We start from the raw sequence: 27,762 nt of genomic DNA, 5'->3' as shown, positions 1-27,762 counted from the left end.
TTGCTCTGTGCAATGGTAAGATTGTGGGAAAATGTATACATTTGACCCAAAAATCACCTCTTAAAATCTTTGCACATACGGAAGTACGTGTATAAAATCTTCTATAGTATTTTCTGAATAATATTACAAACATAAATCCAAGCCACGTGAATTCTTGTACTGAATAGCTGATAAAAATATACGATCCACTTGAAACTGTGGCCGTTACCACATCAAAGCAAAATAAGAGCATTTTTGAATTTAATTTGCATGTGAAAGACTTTACAAAGAAAACACAAGAAAAGAATGAGAGTTTCGTAGCACTCTCTTTGCACAAAAAACGAAGAAAATCACACCAAAGGAGAAAATGAATCGTATTCATTCAAAGGAGAAATAATCTAGTACTGCTTACGAAGTCGCTGTAAGCTTAAACTGCTCACAACGCGCCGCAGTGCCGGAACATATGCATTGCGTTTTGCTCATGTTGTGTTTTGGTTTCTATGCGTCATCGTACTGTCGCTTGTATCAGCTATACCGAACAACCGAAGCATGAATGCAACTCGCATATTCATGTCGAACCATCGCGCTTTAACCGTTTTATGTGCATTCTTGAGTAACAGACATCTTCGAAACCATCAACGTTCGTTTGCGTAACGCAATGCTTCGGCCGCAACAAAAACTCACACATGAACATGTATGGTAACGTATCGCGAAGCCGTATTCTCTGTGTCTTCCATTCCATTCGGACGGAGTATTCGTTGATTTATCGATGGTCGTGGCTCTTGTTCGTGTTGTCGGTTGCGTTTAGTTCGGAACATACATTCAACGCGAATAGTTGTTCAAATCGAAGTTTTTACCGTACATGAGATTCATTCGTTCGTTCATTCGTACGTTTTTCTATATCGCCTTTCGAAATTCCCATAAACGTTAGCCGGAGTTTTTTATTTGGTTTTTTTTTAAATTCGCTCGCAAATCAATTCGAATCAACTCAATTTTTATTTTCATTATCGATTTTGTTGTTTTTTCTACCGTGTTGAATTAATTGAAATAATTTGCCATCAAACAAAAATATTTGGTTTATTTTGTTTGTTTGGGGAAATGGTTTGCAGAGAATTTCCGAAATAGACACTCAATAATTCTCTGTTGCTCGTTCATCATCCGACGCCAGATCAGTGTTTATGTTATTTTGGTTTTTAATTAAAACGGAAATTAATCAAAAAGTTCAGTAACCCGAGTGGAAAATTGATTAAAATTAATAAATAAACGCACGCACTGCGAAAATATTGAATTCAGTGACAAAAGCAACTTTGCGGTTTAAATAGTTATTTGTTGAAGTGTTTCATTTAAATACGATTTGTTTATCAACACAACTGTTCAGCAACAAAAATTTATACTACACGCACATATTTACGGAGATAAAAATATTTATATATATAAATATATGTGGACAATGTGCCATTTATTATTATTTTGCAATTGAACATATCGAGTGCAGTTTTTTTGTAGTGAGAATTGTGAAATTCATTTGTACTTTTTATCTTAGACGTATGTCGGTATTTTTTTTTAGTTTTCATCGATACTATATCACACTCTCGCATCACCATAATTCGGTCATTCTTCTCAAGCCAAAGTAAGTAGCAAACGGTCTTTTGAATTGAGACAATAAACTGCAGACTAGAATTGATTCCCAAGTGTATCATTTCTGAACCATTGACATTATCGTTGATGTCATGTATTCTGTGTGAATATATTATTTTATGTAGTGCTCCTTGTGAATTGTTTATGTTCCGTATTTTCAACATATAACTCATCACATTTGACTTGAGTTTTTTGTGTTGTTTTCAGTTATTATTATTGTTGTTACTGTTTCGTGTTTTGCATGTTTGTTTTTATTTGTTTTTTACAAAGAAATGTTCTCTTTTGTAAATGTGTGTGGATAAAATTCCAACTTTGAATAAATCGAAAAAAAAACGAAATTCTTTTCATTTTATGTCGAAAGTAGTGAGAAGATGGATTGAATTCGACTGCATGTTGTTGCACATACAATTCAATTTCAGTGATGGAAACAAACTATTGATTGAGATGAATCGTTTGCTGAATCGCAAACTATTCCTTCTCATCTTTGATGCAGATATACACAAAGAATCAAGCAGTATGTGTATTTCGTTTTGTGCTATTCGCAATAAAACACAAAAAAAAATTGAAAAAGTTTCAGCAACAAAGAGCGAAACTGTTTTATAAAAGATATTTCGTCAAGAGTTAGAGCAAATCGAGATCAAACTATTTGATTATTGGCTGTTGAATTTTCGTCAAATTCTTTGATCGGTCCCTTTTCCACATTGACGTGGTCGTATTTTGTTGTTATTTACTTTGCGCAGCCAAACTAATGGTGCTCAATGCATGTACGTTTTTGTGTATTTACGAACAAAAATATCGATCATTATCGATATTATTTGCAACTTGAAATCAAATACCATTTGTTTCAAATCTTTTTCTTTTATCTTTTGTCAAACATTAAAGTTTTTTTTTATTTAAACAAAAGACAAAAGATAGTAACAAAATGATATGTATAATAATAGAAATGAATAGTTTTTCAAATCGTTTGGATTTCGAAATTTCATCACAGTGTTCAGTTCGTTCAATTGGAATGGAATGAAGGAAATCGATCAAAATGAATCGATAAAATGTAATACCATGAATGGTCAGGAACAAAAACGTTTTCTAGTAAATTATTCCACAGATCTGTGGATGAGAAAAATGAACCGTAATCGTGCCAAAAATATCGAAACACGTCACATTTTAACACAATCGTTAACTGAATAGTTTCAGTTTCACATATTTTTTTCTTTTTCAATAAATTTATCGAAAAAGAATGCTTTCACCACTTGCGTGTACTTTGTGGTGGCGCTGAAATAAAATGATTATTTTGTTACCTACTTTTTCTTTTACATGATAATCCGATTCAAGTTTAAGTAGAGCAATTCATTTAAATTGATTTAAATTTGATTTGTGAACTAAGATTAAAATTTTATTAATTGTGTTCGAGCAAGCAACCAACAGTTATTGTTTCAATTCCATTGTAATGCTTGCTATTGAAGTTTTCGTTGGTTTTCAATAGCCGTCGTCGATTTTGAAAATCAATTGTAATTGCTTGCATGAAAAACGAGACTTCCAAAAAAAAAAGAACGACGCTCGAATTAAATATATAATGGTGTATTAATGCCATCACTGTGTGTGAATTGTATTTTCAATGAAAAAGAAAAGTTCTTTTAATCATAAATGGAAAATCATGTCAGTCTATTGATTGACTTGATTTGGTAGATGTCGGCGAAAATGATCGCACTTTGACTTACAAGCAACAAGCGTTGCGTGCTAGTACACAGAATTTATGTATATATACACGAAAAATTGATCAACTTTTAAATTGCTTTGTGTCATGATTTGTTCTTTTTTTCTTTGTTCATTCCAAGTCACTCCAAACTTGTGGTCGTGTCTATTTCGCTATTTCGATCGAACTAAATGCCAAGCGAAAAAAAATGAAACGAAAAATCATCTAGTGAATTTACCAATTAGAACGTAACAAGAGTTTCTTTTCGCGTTCATTGTTAATATGAATGAGGTAGAATAAAAACTACTTCTCGAAAAAAAATACTAAACACGAAACCTAAAAAAAATTTCAATAAAAGTGAACCAAAATATTTTTGTCAAATTGAAGTGAATCAAAAAAAAAATTGTTCGATAAAAGTGAACCAAAAAAAAAAGTTCATTTTAGTGTATTTTACACTGAAAAAATCAAATAAATTTTTTTTTTTGGTTCACTTTTATCGAACAAAATTTTTTTGATTCACTTCAATTTGACAAAAAGATTTTGGTTCACTTTTAATTGAAATTTTTTTTTGGTTTCGTTTTCAAATACCAATTTTTCGAGAAGTAGTTTTTATTCTACCCCATTCATATTTCGTACATCTTCAAATTGAATTCAGCTCACCACGAATTTTGTTAACAAACATCATTATTATTGTTCTTGATTGATTTAGTGATGGTCTCATTCCTCAAAACCATTGACAATCTAAGAAAACAATAACAAAATGCAAAAGTGTTTTCATTAAAAATGATTTCATGTTGATTTAAAATGTTCGAAACGTGATGAAAAGGCCAAAACAGTTAAAATCAATCGATGTTCATGCTTCAAACAAGAAACAAAAAAATTGAATCACTGATATTGATGATGATTTCATTCCATTTTTGAAGTTCTGACTCAAAGATCAATTACGGTAAAACAAGGAATAAACAATTGAAGTACATCTAATACAAATATGTGTATTCAGCCAATTCCGATAGATTGGTAAATGTTTCACTGTGTGTCGGCATATTAAAACACAGGCAGAAGCTATTCATTTTTATCGATAAATAATTTCGTCATTGTGTCTACGTCTAGGTACCTTTCACCTTTTTCTTTTCATTCGGTAATGAAATTTCGTAGCAGAAAGTGACGAGATAATCAAATGTTTCAAAGACGCTTGACCATTGACGAAGAAATCAATGGTTTGGCATCATCTATCCACAAAATTAACTTGTAATCGAAACGATCGTAAAAATTGATTGGAATTTATGTACTACATGTTCCGCATGTTTGGTTAATGAATTTGATTTTCTTCTTTTGATCAAAGATAGTCCGTCAAGTAATGATTTTTTGGATTCGATTTTCGGTACCGCAACGCTTCCAATGATTTACGTTCAGGTGTTAATTGTCACTTTATTGTAATCAACGGGTCATGTGCAAAGGTCAAACCACAATCAATTTGTCTCCGATTAAAACGAAAAACAAAAATGTACGCCTTTCACTTCACCGCAAATTTCAGCCTACAACCCATGTGAATAACATAGTAAAACATAAAAATGCAATTTTCTTATCACTTCAGCAACACCATCAGAGCTTTGTGTTACACGATTTATCATTACAATTTTTTTCCAGCTCCTTTTGCGAGCCGAGCAAAAAGTGTAGTAAATCTATATCAAAAACAGCCGAAATGTATGATACTTGAGAAAAAATCGAAATTAATACATTACGATTTTCACGAGTGAAGAAATGTGAGACACATAAATACCATGAATGGCGGATGGTAAACGCCACAAGAGAAAAGAAAAAAATATGATAAATGAGCTTTTGATTAGTTTCGGAAATTTATGTAGTTTAATTAATATCGTAATCATTCGTAAACACACAATCGAAAGGGAAAAAGACAGACGAAAGGGAATTTTTTTTCTTCATAAAATACTTTTACCGATGTGATGTAACCAACATGGCTCTGGTTCCCTCGACGTAAGTGTTTCACGAATATAAGCAATTTTGCTCTATGCGAAAATATTGGCAAAAATGTATAAAAACTCAATGCCACAAAGAGTCCAAGGAGTGGAGAAAGCAAAAGAAACACCAAACTAATGAGATTTATTCTCCCATTTCAATGACAACAGCATTTTTTGTCTACGCTCTTGTGTTTACAATTTTTTTTTTGCTACTCCACTCCATTCCTATTTCGTGAACAAACTAACGGCGTCTATGCGGAAATTTGTGTGCTCTCGCGCTAGCAAATGCGATGCAAACAATCCGGCATATTTGGTAGATTTATCTACCTTCGTCACAATCATCTCTTTCACACAGGCTGCTTTTTTACAAATAACGTTGGCAATAAAACGTATGAAACAACGATCCAAACACAGAGATTCAGAAAAAAAAAAGTTAAACCAAAAAAATTTGTTTGGAAAAAGTTCTTATCACGTGTTGTCAGATTGACGTTACGCCGTGTGCTATACCATTGCCGAGTCATTTCGTTGACTGCTCGACGTTTATATATATGAGTGTTTTTTGTAACAATTTTTGTGGGTGTGTAAATTGGCATCATCAACCTTTACATACACCGCATGGAATGTTTAGTTTTTGGTTCGGCTGACGGAAGAGCATTTTGTCATTTTCGTGGCACTGGTATTGCTAGTGTCACCACTGCTATTGCCATCATGCAGGTCTGTTCTTTTTATGTTTTATTTGTCATGTATATATACAAATTTTCCGGTGATGTTATTCCGAATTAAAATCCGCATAACTCCTGTACGAACATTGCATACAAAAACAGCCCGAGATAAAGCTATCACTGAGAGGGTATCTGATGCTGTTCCCAATCTATTTACACTATTTTCGTACATTCATTCAAAAACATTGCTTCTCCTATGATTCACAACAAAAAAAAACTCTAATACATGCAGAGGTGTAAAAAATCACCGCGGATGGGAATAACACGAGTCAACGGTGAAATCAGAGTCGAATGTCACACTCGAAACATGAACGGGAGATAAAAACTCGAATCAAATACAAAATATGGTGAAAAATCCATTTCTCTGTATCACTAAACCATATCCAAATACACCAAAAACTCTTGTGCATACACACACACATACATCGATGAACACAAACACACGCGCACATCAACGTAATCCGATTAATTTGTTCGTCTCTTTCTGGTTGACGATTAGAGTGGTTTCGGTTGTTGTTGTACACATCACTGGCACGAAGCTTATGCTTCATTTGTTCAATTTTTTACGGTATGAACTTCAATTTTTTTCTATCCTCTCGTACTTCGTTTGAATATCGATGTTGCTGTCAATATTCGTAGTCGTCTTGCATTCGATTACTGCTTAAAATGCTGTCACATTTACTTGTTTTTGTGCTGCACATCCAAAATTCAAAACATAACAGATACCATATTGACACATAAAATTGTGCAATTGTAGAAGTAGCAGCATCTACATTGAAAAATCAGCATCATCATCGTTCGATTTCTGGGAAAAGTAAAGCAGATGAGCATTTGACATTCATCGAATAATATTTGTTTAGGCACTTAGAAATGCATCGATACTATTATCACAAGCACATGAAATCTATTATTAAACCGTATGCATATGTGTATGCCTGCGCATGGATCTGGTTTTGTGGCATGAATAGCTCGAATGTCACCGTCTATCGCTAGTAATGATAGTGTTGGCAAATCCGATTTCGATCTGTGGAAAACGTAACATTCAAACTGACAACAACAACAAAAAAATGGAAAGCAATTTGCATTGTGTACACTATAAACTCTACACTATGTACAGTACACTGTATAATGTATACGATAGAAAGAGCAAAGTAGCAACTGCGTAATGACAACGGTAAATAAAATCATATTCAACAAATATTACAATAACCCTCAAGCTGATAGCGATGTGCAGTGCAAATGCACATTACTGATTGAATCGATGGAAATGCGATTTTGACATCGGAGCATAAACACAATATCAATATTTCAAAGCAAATAAACATTGCTTTTCAGCGATTGGAGACGAAAACCACAAAATTCAATAATAAACTGCCGACGATAACGCTGATCAAATTAACCAAGAAAAAATCAAATAAAAATTTGATGAAATTGACGTACTTTTTCGATGCTTGCAATCAGGATGGCTCATGTTCACTGTGTGTATTGACTCTTGCGTATTTTAATACATAGAACAAACCACAGACTTAATACGATATGGCGAGTTTTTAACCATTCAAACAACTGTTTGAGAAGCATTAAGAAGCAGAAGATAACAAAAAATCAAAGAAAAAAAAATTGAATCACTAACAATGTGTAATATATGTTGTTGAAGTAAAACCGGACAGAAAGAAAGAAAGAAAGAGCAAAAAGTATCAAATTTCAGCTGCCATAACGACAACGATAACAGGAGTACACGCAATAAAAATTGTATAAGAGTTGCGTGGGTCTCAATATACTTAACCGCTTGCATATGTCTATACTACCATATTTCCAACTCGTTGACTGCTTACTTCGCATTAATTCCATGTCCAATGCGAAGAACCCTCCAAAAATGGAGGAAGAATAAAAGGTGCCTAAGTAAAAAGACACACGGGCAAAAATTATAATATGGAAATAAATATGTAGTTGCAAATCGGTCGAACAACTTTATCAATTCGGATCTTTTTCTTGTTGAAATACTTGGCCATACGCAACAAACAGCTCAACTTTCAATATAAAACGTTGGATTTTTAAGTTGTCAAAATGTTATAAAATCACAAAATTTATAGACAAAATCTTGTATTGGATTAAAACCCGAACCGTGTGCGCAACACACACACACATGCGACTTAAATGCAAACAGCACTTTAGTTTTATCAGGGCTTAAAATACTCATATCGTAAACACTTCAGAGCAAGAATCGTCAAATTAATTCCGACGTTTTGCTTTTGTCTCTTTTGTATTTTCTCTCTCTATAGAGAACGGTTACCACGCAATTTCCACATGGTAATTCGATGTGCTGTGTTTTTAAGTGGTTGTCGTCTTTTACTAACTATATGTGCCTCATCTTGGAGACACATATTTCGTAGTTTGATTCAACGTTCATCAAGTGCATGTGTCCGTGCACAAGTCTTCTTTAACAAAAACTACCACAAAATACGCACTTAAGCTGAAGCAAATTGCTTAAGGCAAAATATTGTGTGCCAAGTGTTGACAACGTTGAAAAAAAATTCGTCCCAAAAGCGAAACACGGAAAGAGCAAATACCATGAGACCGGCGTCACTATGCCAATACACTCAATATACGTTTTCTGATATATTTCAACGTTGAAATAACTCAAGAGAATTTGAAACGTATGGTTGAATCTTTAGTTGAAAAGATGGAAATGGCCAGTGCCACTCAAGAATACCGAATCCGTAAAATCATATTTGTAATATTTTATTAAAGGGTTAAAGAAAACGAAACGAGGAATGTGGAATGATTTGCGTGTACATCATTTTTGAATTAATTTGCGAGCGACTGAACGAGTCGGCACTATGAATATTTGAAATATTTGGCATTCTTAAAATATAACCAGAATTTTTTATTTGTGTCTGGATGCAAGAGCTCTCTTTTGATTATCTTCGTTTCATTTTTTCCGGTATGCGTTTGCCGGCAAATGAGAAAGAGTAAATAGAAAAACCTAACAAAACAAAACACTTTTCAATCTCTTTTGTTCTTGCATATTGCGTTTCACTCATTTCGATCGTCCGTTTTGCTTCACATTATTTATACATAAATCTGTGCACGAATCCATTTTGTGTACCCATTATTCTATTAACACGAGCTATCGCATCATAAAAGAAAAATATTTTTAAGCAAATCTAAGTGAAATACCAGAGAAGAGGCAGGCAACTGTAGAATATAGAATATGATCCCCGAAGTCTTTTGCCTGTTTCGTTTACATTCAACAACCGGAATGCATTCAATTTAGCCGTGAATGCTAATGTTGTAGCCATTTGGTTTGTTTTTATTTTTTTGTTCTCTTATTTGGTTGCAAAGATGTTTTCGTTGCGTTTCATTTTGTTGGGCAAAAATAACATCGCACCAAATAGCTGAAACTCAAGAGGCTCCTTCCATTCGTTTTCTGTTTCGTCTTCGTCTTCGTCATTGTTTTACGTTGGAGTCATGTTGTTCATTCGTTTTGTCTGCCAATCTGTTCTCCTTTTTTTCTCATCTATTTTTTGATAGCCTTCGTTTGCATTCGCAATGTTTTTTTTTTTGTATATCCGAAGATTTTTGCCATCCAATTTTACTTTTTTATGTTGTCTGACTCGTGTGCGTATGTGGACGCATTGAAATACACTCACTAATTGAATAAGTGAAAATGTTAAGTGTTTTGTGTGCCTTTTCCGATGATTTTTTATGTTATTTTTATGGTGTTTTAATTTTTGTTCGGCCTGTTCGGCTTGTAAATGCGGCAGAATTTCTTATGTTTTTGCGCAGTTTTTCGATTGCAACAGATAAGAAAACATTGCACACCAAAAAGGAAATCAACAATTCAAGGTTTCAGATCTTAGGCTGGTTTTTTTTTAAAAAAAGGTTTAAAAACGATTAGGCAATGAGGAAGATTAATGAAACACAGCGATCAGACAAAGAGAAACGGAGAATGAAGCGGATTGATAATGAGTCCAGTGCAAGGTTGTAACGACAACGATAAAGAAAAATTATTGTTTTTCTGATTTGTTCGGACGTTTAAATCCATTTCTAACATTTTCCTCCAGCACTAACAGGATTGTTTAACGTTGTATTTCTCTCTCGCTCTCTTCGTCATTTGGGTCGTTTCTTGTGGTTGATTTGATTTCAGCATTCTTCCATTTTGTATGGTTTCTGTATCGTTTTCAATTTTATACGAAATTGCTTCCACTTTTGTCAGTGCATGCACGCATTCCATTCACGTTGCATACAGGCGACTTCGATTTCGTTTTTTCTCCGTCCATATCAGTGTAATGATACGATAAGGAACTCTGTATGCACTTGAACTGAATATATATTTAAATCAAATCGACCGAACACACACGCAGCCTGATGCTTGTGCAAGAAGGAGCAGAAAAGGAAAGAAAAGAGAGAACCTCTGAAATGTAAACAGAGGAAAATTAAATCGATTTTGGTTACCGATGTCAAACTCTATTAAAACCGTGTTCTGTGTGGGAACAACGATGAGAAACGACTGTCAGTTCTAACCAAACGACGGCATTTTCAATTTTTAAAAGGTTGAATTTCATTGACTCTGTGATGCTCACACAAAATGCATGTTTAGATAAGCCAAATGGTTATTTAGAGGCGCCAATTCTACAATTAAATGCTCTTCCATATTCATTCAACCTTTGATTCAGTCGAACACTTTGTTTATATTCACACCAGACTGAAACTTTAGCTCTGCAGTCAATTCATTCAACTCTGTATGTTACTCTCTCACATAGTTTTCAACATTTTTTTCTTCTTCAACTTCAAGTAAGTTTTGCTCTCTGTGTGTGTGTCTGAGAAAAAATGAAGTTGGAATAGTTGGAAACCAGATTTTTATTCTTTGTAATTTCTTATGTATTTTGGAAGAGATTCAATCCCTATTTGGATTTGTTTGAATAAAAGTTTCGTTTTTTCCATTAATTTGATGTCGCGTAAATCCTTTGGCAGCTCGAAACGACGTCTTTCAATGTCACTCGTCGTCGACAATGTGCGGTCGAATACATCTTTAAATTTGAAATAAAAAGCAAATGAAGAACAAACCGAATTCCAAACGGTCTTAAATCAATTTACGGCAATATGAATAAATTTAAAAAGTTTTTCCCTTGATTACAGTTGATGGTGATTTCGAATATTCGTTCAGTTCACATTATTTTTCGTTTCGATTCGTGTGAGAAAAAGAGGCCTCCACTTAAGTGCTATAATTTTGTATGAATCATATGTACACAGTATGTACCATAAAAATCACCAAACACATCGTAAAAACGATGCTTGAACGACATGATGGCGTTGACAACAACTACCGCTTACGATAGTGCAACGAAATAATGCTGAAATCACTTAATTTTTCTTCGTTTCACTTCATTTTCAATACGCTTAACATAAATCAATGAATTTTCTGTGCCGAAAAATGGATTTCGTATCAAATTTTGCATTTAAGCACATCAAGATGCTGAGAAACTCGTCTACACTTTTGAAGGGAAAACAGATTATTTATGTTTTCCGGCCATAGTATCGTCGGAACAACAACACATTAACGATTACATCTTGTGTGTTTCGTGCTCATGCCATTTCACCGTCTCTCTCTCTCACCCTCTCTCATTTATGTTTTCCGATCAGAGAAGCAGAGTCTCTCGTACTTTTTCATCCAAGATTTTGTCCATTTAATTTTATGTGTTTTCATAGAAAAATGCTGCCATTACCGCTTAGCAGATTGCTATAAGTTCTGGGTCTCTCTCTATCTCTCTCATTTTTTTCCTCACCAAAACTACTATTTGAACAATAGATGTGTTCAGCGTGAGTTTGGTTGGAATGGTTGGCGTGTTAGAATTATCATTTGGTCCGTCATTTTGTTCAAGCGGAGCGATTGTTTGATTCATTTTCGCTAGCACGCAATATCTTCTCCTTTGAATCGATATCTTCATGAAACGCAGCTCCCATCGTTGATGGGGGAGAACGAGTAATCCAAGAGCTGATATATATCGCAAACATCATTAGAGATGGTAGACAAAACATGATGTATCTAATTCAAATCGTCAAAGCATGACCGTACTGTATGCGGAGATATCATGACAACAACACCGAGAATGGCCAAGAATATAGGGAAAAAATCAAACTTAGGAAAGCGTGCACTTTTTTTCCCTGATCAATCGATAGTAAGCATGACAGCGAAACGAGAGAACAACCACAGAGAAAAAAAATAACAAACTGCAAAAGAAAATAATGAAGTAAAATCAGCAGACGTAATGTGCTTATGTAAAGCAAACGACGATACAGTATTTTATCATCGAATCGTAGCACAAATTCACCGGCAGCCCTGTAGTCAAGTAGCAACGAAAAAAGCAACCAAACGTAATATTGAACGGAACATTTATTCGGCGAAAATGATGTGTATTTTAAGTTTCAGGGGCGATTGGATGAGTTTCGATTAAATGTAGACTTGTAGACAAAATATACACAGAAAGTTTCCTGGCCTAACAATATTACTTTTATTATTTGTTGTTACATTTTGTTTTGTTTGGGACTGGCTCGGCTCGCCCACCCGCTCGGACATACACACAATTCGTAACGCACGTCGAATTGAATGTTTGTCATGTGCGTGTTATTTTATTGCTCAGTTCCGCTTCACAAACACCAATGAAAATTGAAATGAAAAATTTCGCAAAGTTTGTCCCATCGGATAAATCGTCTATGCTCATACTGTGCAAGAATTTTATCTAACATTTTCACACAATTGATGAATGGAGTGTACTGACTCGATGCTTTCGTCATTCAGGTTCAATGTTTGATGAACGGAACGGCGGTGGTTTCATAAGCACTATTGAATTATAGCTCCACGAAATAAACTTGGATACATGCTCGATGACTCGATGTTTCATTATCGATTTCTTTGTCGCACTTGACGGTTGCGATTTCCCTCTCGCTTTTGCAGCAGACAATGTGTTCAGGGATACATAATGTACAAAATCTTTACACAAGACTTCTTCTTCTTCTTCTTCTTTTTATTTATTCTTCGTTTTCGTTATAGCTTTTATGTAAACGCTTTTTCCCCATTTCAAATATTTCCTGTAAATATAAAATGTACGCTGTTGTTTGTGTTTTGTTAGAAAACATCTAGTTCTTGTGTTTGGTTTCTGTATATCGTATTCGCATTCGCAATCGTATGAGTTTTTGTATCGAGACATTCGATAAAGAGAATGCTATGTGTGGTTCGGTCGTTGTTATGGTTGCTATGTGCAATATTATGTCTTATAAAATTCTTCCACTCTCCTCGGAACATCGAATCTAACTACCTCGAAAAAGAAAACCTTTTCATTTCTCATTTTTCGTTTAGCTTGCTTTATGTGCATGCTTTTTTTTATTTCCTATGTTAATATACAAAAATATACTCTGTTACATTTTGCTGTGTCCTTTGATGAACGGAGACAGGGTGGATAAGAGTCCGTGCATTACGGAAGTTTTTATCCGGCTTGGTTTGCTTTTGATTTTTCACATGTGGATATATTCGAAAACTCGCCCAAACTCAAGTACATTTGTAATCTTAATGGCACATACAACGAATAGACCATTTAACTCGTTTATATCAAATGTTCTGCAGATTTTCCAAATGCTTGGAAATATCAATTCCGTAAATGCGCTCTCAAACACACACATATAGACGTAAGCTTAAAGCAAGAAACGACGACGTGGTCCCGTCTATTACAATTCGTTGAATTGAGTTCATGTGTGGATTTTGTAAAAGGCTTTGTCATTCGAATGGCACGACATAAAACCAACTTTCTCAGATTGACATGAACATTCCTTCAGTTTGACTTGATAAAATATGTAACATAATTCTCATTTTAAATTATCTTGCATATTCTTGCTGCGGCCATTTACTCTTTCTCATCAACGGAATTTTACCATTGTCATTGGACATTTGCCTTCGCAAAGCACAGCACAAATTGCTGTCTGTTGACGACTATATAGTACAACTGAATTGAATACATATTTGAAATAATAATGCTTCAAACATGAGCTCTTCTCTATCCAATTCGAAGTTATGTTTCAACTCTGGAAAAGTTCCGTGCATTTAAAATCAATATCCAGCATAACAATCTCCGCTTTTATTTGCATCGCAATGCAATGCACCAAATCAAATTATTAAGAGCGAAAGTTGTATCTTCGTGTGTACACATTGAATACTGAATTTACATTGAAAATGTTCAACTTTCGTAGAGCAATCACTGCCACTGCCTGATGACTTAAATCACTTTGAAGACTGTTTCAATCCATTGCCTCTCTCGTGACATTCTTCTGAATGACTATTTTCGACTGTGCACATATATCAGGCACCATATTAAAAGAAAAAACTTAAAGTAAATGCAAAAAAACAAGAATGAGTTTCGGCTGTGATCTTGTCTTGAATTCAATAATTAAAACGAATTCGATTCGTTTCGATGGCAAGTCAAGTCAGATAAAAAAGAATCGGTTTCTTTATATTTTGATCGCTTTTTGCTTTATTGCTTTATCGATTTGTCATCTTTCAGCCATGTCGATGTTTCTTTCAATAAGAGCATAAGAGACGACAAAGTCTTCCGCCGAGCATTCGTATATCAATGTTAGCAAATTCTTTTCAACCACCAAATTAAATCGTTTCATTCGGGGGTCGTTCGAAAATGGGGAGAAAATCTCATCAATTTTGCATCCTTTTCGGAACCTATTTACAATTTTGGTTAGTCATTTCGAGTATTTCGGGTGAGACTTTTTCCATTTGTACTGCTTCGATTTGTATTGTTGTCAACAACGACGACGATGATGACTACGACCTCGATTACATTTCAATTCCTATTTTTGCGGTTGGCTTCATCCAGAAAAAGATAAAGCTATTCAAACGCAAACGAAACCCTATAGAAAAAAGAGAAAAAAATGCGACGGCTCCAGACTTTTTTCGGAACTCATTCATTAGATTTTCTCAGTCCTTTTTTTTTTCTTGCAAATAACCAACCATATCTGTACCGTGCTCTCAAATTGATTTTAATTAAAACAGTTATATAGTTTAAGAGTTCTATTCGATGTCATTTATTGATAAAGCAAACGAGAAAACGAAAAAAAGTGAATGATTTCCATCGTGCACAAGGGATTTCCATCGTGCTCACTTTTTTCTACTTTAAACTTATGCAAAATTTTAGTGTGCACAGAATGTAAATTCCTCGAAAAAAATGTATGGCAATCTATTGACGAGGATGACAAATGGGGGGACTCTTTATAAGCAACAAATAATAGAAGAGCATATTTCTGAAATTCAAGTGGACCTATGTTTCAAATGCAATCGCTGGTATCGAAGGAAATCTATTTCTATGCTTCTATTCAAAAAACGAATATAAATCGAACATATATGATAATCAATATGTGTGGATGCCTGTGTTGTGACAAATAGGTGCCGCTTATTTTCTTTTGTGATAAATAAATAGAGTTTTCTGTCCTTGTATTTGAAAACTGATTTTATCGATGAGCTTCGCAATATTCATCGTAATCATACCATTCATCCGACGGCGCAATTTCATTTTATATGGTCTATCGAATGCAACCCAAATGGGAAAAGATGTTCAATGATGATGCCGAATCTGATTATATATTAGAAGCATACAATAGAAAAAGTAAACCTAGTCTAACAATGAAATTGATAGAAATTTAACGATGCCATAGCCGCATTTTTTCCGAACCTATTTTTCGACTCTATTTAAATTTTTCACTGTCATCTGACCTGGCTGGCGGCAGGTGAAATGAGAGAGATCACTGCTGTGCCGAATCAATTGAGTGAAAAATATCATATTTTTGTCATCTTCTTTTTCATCTAATTTTGTTGATTTAAACAAATTAAAATAAAAAAAATAAAAACCAGTGTTCGGCTGTAATGTATGAAACGATGAAAGCGAATGAATCGAAATACAGAGAGAGCGGCAATGTTGAAAACAAAACCATTATTTAACAACTGGAAACGTGCTTATTTGTTATTGGACTGAAGAACAATTATTTGGGTGAACGGCTGTTTTTATGAAGAGCATAGCAGAGCACAACACAGCACAGCACAGCAGAAGCGATGTAAAAGCAATAATGAAATAGTAGTTTGTGTAGCGTACGGTAAAAGGTACCTTTAATGTTTGCCGCACGTCACATTCTACAAAAATGTTAGCAACTGCCGAAGTAGCACTACATATTAATATATTCGAATGAATGTGCTTCTGGTGCATTGTGCTGTTCTGTCACGCCAACCATTTCTATGGTGTGCATTCTGTGTCGTGTTATTGACGCACAATATGAGACAAATTGACCTTTATGCCAACTGCACGTTTGACTCTTTTACACATGCTATTTCTTTCGTTTCTACCGATGCATCAAAAAAGTAAAGTGAAAAACAATGAAAAATACGCTAGAAAACATACCGAGAGATACCCAAATATACTATTTTTTTTATCCAGACTGTTCTATTACATTCTCTTCTAATAAATGGAATTCTTTTTTCTTTTATTTTTCTTCTCGTTTCAGCTGTAAGTATTGAATGTTTGCAGCAACTGTTTCATGGTATTGACTCTCAAGCAAGCGTTTCGATTGCAATCGATGTGCCGCTATTGAAAACAAACTCAACTCTTCCTCGTTACGGGCGGAGCTCGTGTCGTTTTGCTGCAGATCCAGACTCAAAAAAACCCAAGAAAATCTGCAGCATAAATTTTCGATTATTTATTACTTGAACTTTAAATGAAAGTGAATTCAACCGGAACAAAATGTATGTAGTACCATAAAATGTCAACCAATTTCGGGGAAATATGCTTTCAACCCAAGTTTATTTAAATAAAGCGGCAAATTAATACAAAAAAAAAAAAACGATTGTAGATGCAAATGAAATATTTACCTTGTGTCTTTTTCCATTAATGCTACAAATTGAATTTAGGCTGATAAATTATTCCAACCATTTTGTAAACCATACAAATTTAATTTTTTTTTGTTACTTCATAAATTTTTGAATAGAATTCACTAAATGTTACTACATTACCATTTGGAATTATTTTTGGATTTGATTTTACAAGACAATGAATTTAAAAATGCTATTAAAAGGAAAGAATCCAATCCTATTACAAATCAGTTATTCTTAATGAGTTCATGAATATTGTACGAATGAGTGGAAACATAGAAAGCCTCATGGTCATTTAAACTTCGGTCAAAATGTTTACAATAGATAAGAATAAATAGAATCGGCTTAAAATACTTTCCGATGCGCATTTCATTTTATTTACATTGCTTTTGAAGTTTAAGCCGAGACCGAAACATTGCAATGCATTCGATGAAGTTTCAAAATTAGTTGTTCAGTCATGCAAATAATTGGATGGGAAATGATGACGAAACAAAAGATTCATATTTTTTTAACAAAAGAGACGCAAAATAACTTTGGCATTGCTATATATGTGTTGTATGTTATTATACATCAATTAGTTTTATGAATCGCTTAGGCAAAGCAACGGAAAATGAAATCTATCTTTCAGTGCGTTCGCACAGAACGAAACTAAAATATGGGTCGCATAACTACCGATAAAAGAGGAATATCATTTGAAATGAACAGATTAAAACTACGAGTTGTTAGTTTCTACACATATGAAATTCGTATTCATCATTGCTAGACGTTTTTGGTTGCACGGAAAATGTTCCCGTTTTCATTTTCACATTTAGTTTTTTTTCCACTCAAGTGAATTTTGCTCGGAGAACTTTGCGAGAATCTACATGAGAGAACGATGAAATGCGAACTTTTGTTCGTAATTTTTTGCTCATCTGTTTTAATAGTTTAATTTTGAATGGACTTAATGTTTTGCATACCATGTGCTGGAAATTTATCTCAATTTGCTTTCAACTGAATACTCAGTCAGTCGTTTTTTTTTTTCATTAATCTCATTGTTATAGACCCTGTATTAGATATACAGCATATGCTTTTTTTGCAACATGAACAAATTAAAATATTTCAATTTAATAAATACTTTTTTAGTCCGTTCACGAAATTGCATTTTTTCAGATAATTGCCTTCTCTTTGCATATGAAAGGCACACGACCCATCTTTCTATCTAATTTGAACTTCTTCCAGCTACCACTGATAAATGAAATTTGATGTTGGCATGTTTTTTTTTTGTTTTTGCCAATAACTTGCCATTTTTCAAATTTTTGGTACACTCATTATTTAGTGAAAGCCAATTTGTGCGTGTATAATTTTCTGAGGGATCGTCCCTTGTTTGACAAATTAACAATTTTATTAAATCGGAAAAAATTATGAAATTTGATTTCCTTCATTACGAACAACAAACAAAACCAACTCAACGCCAATAAACTGAGTCGAGCCAATAGGAAAATTGCAGCGTCCGCTAAAAAATTTAAAGCTAAATTAATTATAATTGAACATTTAGGCGCGTTCGTTTTGTATTTCAATATAAATCTCATGTTGACTCTTGCCGATGGAAACTTTGCTGTGCTCTTTCGCTATTTTGGTTGTTTGAATGTAGACCGGAAAAAAGACACCACCACACAGCCGCTGATCCATCGCATGAAAATTAGAATTTAAATGCAATAAGGAAATAGGCACACAGTAATAATCTTAATAAACAAAGAATAAGAAAGTTTTCCGAGTCAAATAAAAATTACGCGTCGCCGCCAACACACCGATCCAAAAACGACAGTAAAATGCGCAAGCATGCGACCCCACATTCACAGCGCCTCGAAGATTGAATAGAAACATGCCGAACCAAATTGTTCTCGCCATTAATTTTGCTCGCGCGAAATATTCCAAGCCACCAAGTCAATGCACATTCGTTCGTTCCCTCTTTCACTCACTCTCTCCCTCGCTTTCTCAATGCGGCAATCACATCGACAGAAAGCGATGGAAAAAATAAATAGAAAACGTTTACATCACAAGTTTACGAGCTGGCAGAAAAAGAAGTCTGGAATGAAATTGAGTAGAAGACGGAGAAACAAGAAAAAAAGGCAAGAACTGAAACATTGAATTGGGAAAAAAACGTAGAAAAAGTTCCAAAATGATTTATAATGTTTTCGGTTGTGCTGTTCACAGCAAATTGCGTTCGAGCGTAAAGGAAGAGGCCAAGCCAAATATGTTTATGGTAGCAATTTTCTATTCATATCTCAATTCAAACATTCTCGAAGAAAGAGCGAATGAGATGAAAATATATGACGACAGTGTCAAAACTAAGACGACAACATCGTCGTCGTCGTCGTCTACTTCACTGCTGAATGATGATGTCGATGCAAACGAATAGAATTTTTCCTTTCTCTCTCCGGGATTTGCTATACATGAGTGGCGCGGCGCGACTTGGCTGAAACAGCACAAATAATAGTAATAAAATGTTACAGCAATGAAACGAAGGCATCATTATGGCATCAGCTAAACGAATATCGGTACATTCATACTCCACATTAGTCTACTACCTACTTGTACTCTTACTTTTCAGCTTCAGTCAAACACATCAATAAAATATTAAATACTTATTCACAAATAACGTGCAAAAAACAACAACACATATACATATACTGAACTGAATTACTGTGCTATCGCTAAAAAAACTGGCTTATACCATAATTACAACACTCAAATCTTTCGATCGCACAAGCATCACTAAACTAGATGGCTCCGAAAGAATTTATTCATTTTTAGTACTTCAATTCGTTTCTCTATATTCTAAATTGAAACATTGCTTCATATTGTGCATTCAACATAACTCCAGCTCCAAAGAAAACTAAAAAACGGTTTTGAAACATACACAAAATGATTTTGAAGTTGTTCAAATATTTATTTGTATTTCAACGAGAATTAATTTATTGTTCGCCGTAAAAGTATTTATATTAAATGAAGTTGATCGCTGAAAAATAAAGAGAAATTATGTTAGCATCAATGAAAATATTGTTGGTGTCAGTAATTTTGAGCGCTCCAATTTAACATATGATTTGTTATAAACTCGTATCATTTAGTCTTTGGCATGAATTTTCACTTTTTAACACATGATTGCAAAAAAAATGCGTAATAAATTAGAATTTTATTGTGAAAACTCATAAAAAATATATTAATACATGGCACTTGTATGTGTGAGCAACTGGTGAAGTTTATATCTAAGTGAGATTGTTACCATCAACGCAAATAACTTTACGTGCTGTTACCGAGCTGCCGCCATAAATAATCAGTATGGAAAAATGAAAGGTCCTTCATTTTTCCTTCTTGCATTTAATTTTTCTGCTATTTGATGTTGCGTGCGTGCAAAGCGAAAGAAATAAGAAAACTTTTCGAAATAAAGTCTGAATGTGTGTTTGTGTGTGTTTAATATTATGGCATCGCATTTGGTATTAATTCATACATATGAATGTGTTTGCTCCGATACGATGTGCATTCATTCGATATTCACATGTAAAAGGCATCGCAAGGCAATAAGGAACGTGCGTGTATAGTTTTTAAATAATGTATGTGTTCACGTTCACCATCGTTTTGTTGTTGCTTGTCTTTGAAATTCACAGAAAAACGGAAAAAACACGGAAAGAAACTTTTACAACTTTGAAAGCCTATATACCATAGAGAACAGAGAGCAAATGTGTTGAAGAGAGTAAAGAAGAGGAACATAGTACAAAGAAAAGGAATCCAGCTACATTTTTCATTTTCATATTTTTCCACGCCGAGCCGACACTTCCGTTTTGATATTTAACATTTTATAAGCAGTGCACAATGACTCGTAGATTCAAATCAGCTTCGCCCTATTTGGTTGGCCTTTTGCAATTGTCTGCGTGCAATATACCAGTACATATATCGTGTTCACTGTCTGTCTGTCAACGGGTGTGCTAGCGTTGGGAAAAATGGAAATTTTAAAATGGAATAAGTTTTATAATCAAAATTAAAATGCCTGCTACATGATGGATTACGCGAATAACGAAATAAATTGCAAACGCATACCAAATCATGATGTTGATGTTTCTGGTCTCATCGCTGCCATTGTTAAGTAGCATAATGTGGTGGTGCTGGTGAGTGCGATACGTACAAGCATCGAACACATGCTAAAGCATATTTTCATTGAAATGAAAACATTCAATTTATCATCGCATTCTTTTCACTATACCGTATACACATTCAATGTGTTGTTGATAGCAGTGGTTGCGTTGTGATAGTTCAGTTTTTCAATAAACTCATATTCACATTACGCTTTTCGTCGACCATTTAACTATAGAATGAAAAGTTTTGCGGTGAAAACATGTTTCCTATCAAAATTTGTTGTGTTTCACATTTGTTTACGGCCAAATGATGTGATGAACGCGTGGCCGGTAGTTGATTTCATTTGGTTGTTTGAAATACTTTTGCCATGCAAACGTTGCTAACGAACGAATGAACGAACAAACAAAAGGCAACACATTTAAATCGAAAGATATTTAAAATTTAATTAAATTTCGATAGTCAAAGGCAACGACTCGAGAAAATATAATTGCCTTGAAATCTCAAACCACATATACACCGTGAGCAAATGTAATTGCGTCTGCACTTTAAGACTGTTCGAAAGTAAAAGTTCACATCCACAATATACACACATTCAACAGATTCGGCAACAGTCACAAGGTGTGTCTCGTTCGAGAGTGTACAACTTTTTGAATTCCCGTTCAACGTATATTCAAGCATTCCATCACGTCGAATTGATTCCATTCCCGGCTTTGTTCGGGTATATTCGAAACAATCGACAAATTTGGACCCAACGTCACCGCCACCACCATATCTTTCTCTGTATCCTTTGCTTGGATATTGTGGACATTGCGTTTTGCCAAAAGTGGTGGCGCTGCCAGTAATAGTGTTTAAAATGAGTTGTAAAGCATGACCGATTCACTCGAATTCGTCAGGGTTCGTCGATGTGTGGAAAACTTTTCTAATTCGGTTTTTGGTTAGATGGCAATGTTTTTAAGGCACGTTTTTTTTTCTTGTTTTGACGCACACAAAACCCAGGTTGTGACTCAACAAAAATTGAACTTCCTCGACTTTATGTACTTTTAATATATGCATCCTAAGTTCATCATTAGGTAGTTTAGCTTAATGATCGACCACTTTACCACAAAAAGCATTTTCCACAGGAAAAAGTCGAAACAAACTAAAATTTAAATTCACATTTTCCACCCAAAAAAAGAATTCGAATAGAAAAAAGACGAACACGATGGTTCCTTCGACCGCAAATAGTTGTTTGTATGGAATGTTCACTTTTTGCTTGACAGAATTTTCTCCACTTACTGAGCATTGAAACTATTGAAACATAGAGAATTTGAGTTTTGTGCTATTTTGTAGTGATGTAGTGAAGTTTTTGCTCCACGTACAAACGGAAAGAGCAAAATTATGGGCGAGTAAAGTTTTTTGCGTTTCCTTTGCGCTCAGAAATCACAGCCGGTTCTGCTACTTTTTCATATTTAACGCAAATCTACGCGGTACAAGAAGTGGAGACTGGATGATGAATCCGAACGTAATTTATCATATTCGCTGTTTTTATGCGAATCTGAACGTTATGTATCATAATAATTCAATCAAATTAGACAAAGAATAATAATGAGAAAGATCATTTCTCTTTCTCTGTCTTGATGTTCGTCGACAAAGAAGTTCGATAGGAATACAACATGGCGAAATGTTTCGCTTATGATTTTGTCTGTATAATTTATAACTATCCTGTGTTTACATTGGCATCACACGTACGTTTTGCGTCGCTTGCATTTGCGCATTTTCCAAACACACAGCTCACAAATGCAATACAAAACTAAAGAAGACAGCAAAAACGTTGCATTGAAACTGAGAACCATGCAGTAACAATAGCAACAACAAGAAAAAACCATCCACCATCAACACTGAAATTGCATCACACACTCAACTGAGCAGTGTATAACAAACCGAACCGAACAGTATAACTTAAATTTAATCAGACAGAAAATATCTCATTCATGTCACACAAAATATGACTTGCAGCGGCGAAGATGGCAGCAAAGATCGAAATGAACCATCAGTTTTGGTGATGAAATGAAACAAGAACACAGCGCATTGGAAGGGAATGCATCATCAACGAATATATACGTACTTATTGAATGCCAGTGATGGCAAGATGCAATGCAACAACATCAATTACAGAGCCAGACTCTTGATTCGAGTGTGCAACAGGCTTTCAGTTCTCGATGAATACATGGATAGTCATCGAATTGAAATCGAGTTATGAAAAAAAGCCAAAGCTACATTTCAAAATGAAATGCAATGAAGAAAAAAAAATTCACATAATTTTTTTACAGTTCTTTTGATTTTTTTTTGTTCGTGATTTCGGCTTCATTGTGTGTATAAGTTTTTAATGTTGACCGCACCATTCGAATTATTCGAATTCTTGCTTGGTCCGTCAATTTCATCGGGTTACGCGATCTATCCTTCTTCTTCTCTCCCGACAACAATTATAATAAATGATTTCAAAAGCCCGTACTACGTTTGCAGAATCGGTTTAATGCTTGTTGCCTTTTAAATGCTTTTTTTATTTTTTTTTCGATTCGTTGTCTCTCATCCGCCGAGAGTTGTGCACACAGAGAATGTTCGCGCATCTTTGATTCCATCAATTTGAATTTAATGACATTCGTGTTGAATCAAACACATACGATAACTAAGAGCAGGCACTATTCAGCAAAAAGTGTACCGTTTTTTTTTTCTTCAACAAACTCGTTGCTACCATTTCATAATTCGTCCGAAGAACAATAAAAACAAATCATTGATGCTTTGTTTCACTTTGCTATCCATCGAATATTGATTCTGTGTTCCGTTAAACTGGTGTTTTTTTTGTTGGTGCTGCTTTTCGTTTAACCATCGAGCCGATGTGCATCGGTATGCGATGCATTGATGTGAATCAAAACCACAAAGTGAACATCAAAAACTGCAAAGAAAAACGACGGCGTTGAAAAAAAACAACGTGCTGGACATTTTAAAATGATTTCAACGAGCACGGTCATAGCGTTTCCATAAATGGGGATCCGTATGTCGTGTCATGTATACGTTTTCTTAAAACTAAATCTCCTTCACTTGTTCGCCCATCAAGTGGGATTTCAAAGACGGTAAAAAAAGTGGAGCGTATCGCATTCAATATCAACAACAATAACAATAATAATAACGATGATTCTGATGATGAAACTTCGGAGTCCCAGCCAATTAAAATTGGAAAGTTTTATTGAAATTGTATAAAAATATTGATGGATTTTTATCCGATTTTATCGGAAGATTTATTATTGGTGGCCATGCTTGTCCACCAATGCAAAATTGCAAACAGGACACCATCGTCATATGCGGTGATTTGTTGACGGTTTCATCGTTGATGTTGTTTGACAGTTGATGCGAATCGATTTTTCATATTATTATTTTTTTCTCGAGTGAAAAGATTTTAATTTTCTACATTTTCTTTTCCTACATGTGAATGAAAAAAGAAGAAAAAAAAATGCTTTTTTATAAATGCCGCTGAACGAATTGCCATCGTTTGCTTTCAAATTGGTAAATTCGAATAAAAGCGTTTCTATTTCCGTGATACGATTGTCCCATGGGTATAAGCCACTCAAGCTCCGATTTTGATGTATATATGTTGTATAAAAATACATAGTATATATTGGTACAGTTTTCGCTTCGCTTAATTCTGATACAACAATCAACGATGGCAAAGACCAAGCGAACGCTTTACAAAATATTTTCAATCATTTTTCAAAACAACTCAAATGGGAATTATTTTGATATTGTTCATCTTTGCGGCTCGTTTTCACTTTTTGCAGTCAGATTTTTGAAGTAAGCGACACAAAAAATGGCAAAATCATCGAATGGAAAAACATAATCACCTAAAGAATTTCGAAATGAAAACAATAAAAACAGTCCAGAACCGACCACCAAATAAGAATACGCGTTGAAGAATTATGTAATCTCTTAACGCTCGTCGAGAACATGGTTTGCCATTTTTTTTCGTCTATATTTTATAGTCTATTTAAAATCCCTTCGAAACGTTCAGTTTCGGTACGATCCATTCAAATCAAATAGAAATTAAATTATTTCGTTAGTGAAAATTTATTATTTCCGTTTTGGAAATACTGGTTTTGCCCGGTATTGTTACTTATTACAATACGATTCGGGTGAGAGGTCTCTTGTCGACAATTTTGCCCGTCTTTCTTGCTGTTCTGTTCAACTGTTCTTTTTTCCCTGTTGAATTATGAAGAAAAGAGAACAAATAAAACAAAGGCAATAATAAACACAACACAAAAAGATGCGAGGAAGCTGAACAAAAAACCATAAAAAAATTTCTGCTTCGATCACATAGTCAACAGCACCGTCATAATCCTCGTCATCATCATTATCTACAATGTGCTTTCGCTGGTTTTATTTTCATTTCTGGATTATTGCATCGTTCTGACTGGCTTGAGTCGTTAGACGGGAGTATGTGGCATCTAAATATTTTGTTTTGCCTTTGCTTCTGTAAGTGAATGTGTGTGTGTGAAGCGTTGCGAGTTGTTAAAAGTACATTTAGCGGTGTCCAGTATCAGTTGTTTGCGTGCTCTTGTTACAATATATAATATGAAATACAAAGAAGTCGAACAATTGATACTTTTTTTACATTTCATCGTCCGCATGACGCTCTGAGTCAGAAAGCCTCTGACAAGTGATCGTTAGTATTCTCTCTTAACAATGAGCAATTTAAGACAATTACATAAAATGATTATATGCATATCATCTCATGAGCGTGCATTGGCAATGGCACCAACAACAACAACAACAGCAACAAATAAACTAGTATTCTGTACGATGGGCAATGGATGTGATATTTGTCAAATTACCCACAACCACTTAGTAACGAACGAAGCACATTGAAAAAAAAAAAAACCAACAAACGATGATCTGAATTGAAATTTATGGCCCAAGACTTTTTTTTCCTTCATTTATTCTGTTTAGTACTTGCTTCGGTTTTATTTAAATTTGTTTATAATATAATGTCCCATTGAATTGATTTTATCTGTGCTACAAGTTAAATCTCATCGGTTGAGTTATAAACAAATGGTTTTTTGCAGCATATTGTTTCGAGATTTTTGTGCTGTGACCGCACTTGCATTCTTTCGATCGAAACACAATAATGGGCAATAATATTTAATATTGTTAATAATTTTCCGCTGCCTACATTGAAATCAATGAGAATGAGAATGGAGGAGCGGTATGCACTTGACATTTTACTGAAAATAACTTTGGCCATTAACATGTCTTATTTTGCGGCACAACATTTTAAAGCGGTTTCACTTCAATGGTTACTTGATTATTTGCGCACTTGACAATGTAAAATGCAAAACATGACGCCCGATGCACATGCATTCACACAGCCAAACCGGTCAATGTTCACATAAATTCTAATTTACAAACGACTCAGTGCGCGACACTAGCATTTAATGCACCACACTCACTCAATTGAGGCGTACGAGTTAAATTTCAGACATTTCCCATGCAAAATGATTCAAAGTGAATGGTTTGTTTATTTCAATTGATCCTGATATTATCGTGAGCTCGTCGGTACTACTGCTGCTGCCGGTGGTATCGTTGTTGCATTGCCGCCGCCATTCAGTATTGTAACAATCAAATTAAATTTTTAGTGTGTGATTCGTTTTACGATTCTTTCCGCAGAAATTGTTTGAGAGAGTGCGATGATAATAATATAAAAGTTCGACTCCAACTATGAAATGGTTAAATGGCAAGTGAAGACACAAGAATCCTCACACCGAAAAAACTCATTAACCAACAACATTATTATGATGATTTGTCGTTCATCATCATTCAATGGCGAAGTGATTCGTTGTAGTCTCTTTTTTTTTGTTCTTATTCTTGATTTTATAATTAGACTGTAAAAATAATAATGCGGATAACAATCTTTTGTTAATCGTCCATTTCCATTTTGAATTTGTCAGAGAGAACGCATTGTTTTTGAAATGGCATCACAAGCTATGCATAAAAACGATGAATTTAAACGAAAAACTGAAGTTCAACGAGAAAAAACGATAGCAATGAAGAATAATAATTCTTTGCCACGACAATTTCTCACATCATCATCATTATCATTTACGAATGGAATAAATGACAGCCATTCGGGTAATCTTTGCAACTAGTTAGCGCTTCACTTTAATATTTCATTTTGCATTGAAACAATACCCACTTTTTCATTGCGCACATTACTTTATTCGGATGGAATTTCAAAACTATGTGAGTATTTAAGAATGTTTTTTTTTTTGAAGTTCACGTTCCATTTCCATTTTCATCATTTTTATGAGTACGTCGCGGACATTAAATTGTAGTATTTTAGGTAGTGGTCGTTGTTGGTTTTTTTATGCGCTTTCAAAGAATTTATTATTATTATTCGTTTTTATGGCGTACACAGTAACATATTGTGGTATCAACTATGCAAGCCGCAATCGTATAACCACATTTCTAAATTTAATATCATATATGTATATTTTTTTCTTCTCCAAATCTTACGATGTGACACTTGGATTAAATACTTCCCATTTTTCCGAGAATCGATCGATAGTCTATGACGAATCGTCGTTAAAATATCACTATATATTCAGATTAAATCGATACAGCTCACACTCTTTTTGGACTCATAATCTTCTTAGAAATACCAAAGTACAAGCATTTTCGATCATATTTCAACGTTTGTTTATT

General features: G+C 34.4%; 1 protein-coding gene across 3 annotated transcripts in view; it reads left to right on the top strand.

Annotated features, from left to right (window-relative positions):
* The first annotated feature begins 800 nt into the window (after nucleotides 1–800).
* LOC116346373 overlaps nucleotides 801–27,762 on the top strand; it is an 82,692-nt gene continuing 55,730 nt past the window's right edge. For 2 of the 3 annotated variants that reach the window (XM_031776386.1, XM_031776388.1), the window contains exons 1-2: nucleotides 801–1,609; nucleotides 16,560–16,561. The gene's annotated coding sequence lies outside the window, so the exon portion shown is untranslated. The remainder of the gene's footprint in view (nucleotides 1,610–16,559; nucleotides 16,562–27,762) is intronic. The other variant, XM_031776387.1, reaches the window with a different exon arrangement.

The sequence above is a fragment of the Contarinia nasturtii genome, unplaced genomic scaffold (genome assembly GCF_009176525.2).
Source record: "Contarinia nasturtii isolate CC-2019 unplaced genomic scaffold, AAFC_CNas_1.1 Cnas_scaffold_1500, whole genome shotgun sequence".
Taxonomy (NCBI): domain Eukaryota; kingdom Metazoa; phylum Arthropoda; class Insecta; order Diptera; family Cecidomyiidae; genus Contarinia; species Contarinia nasturtii.
This window is presented reverse-complemented; position numbering and strand designations above follow the sequence as displayed.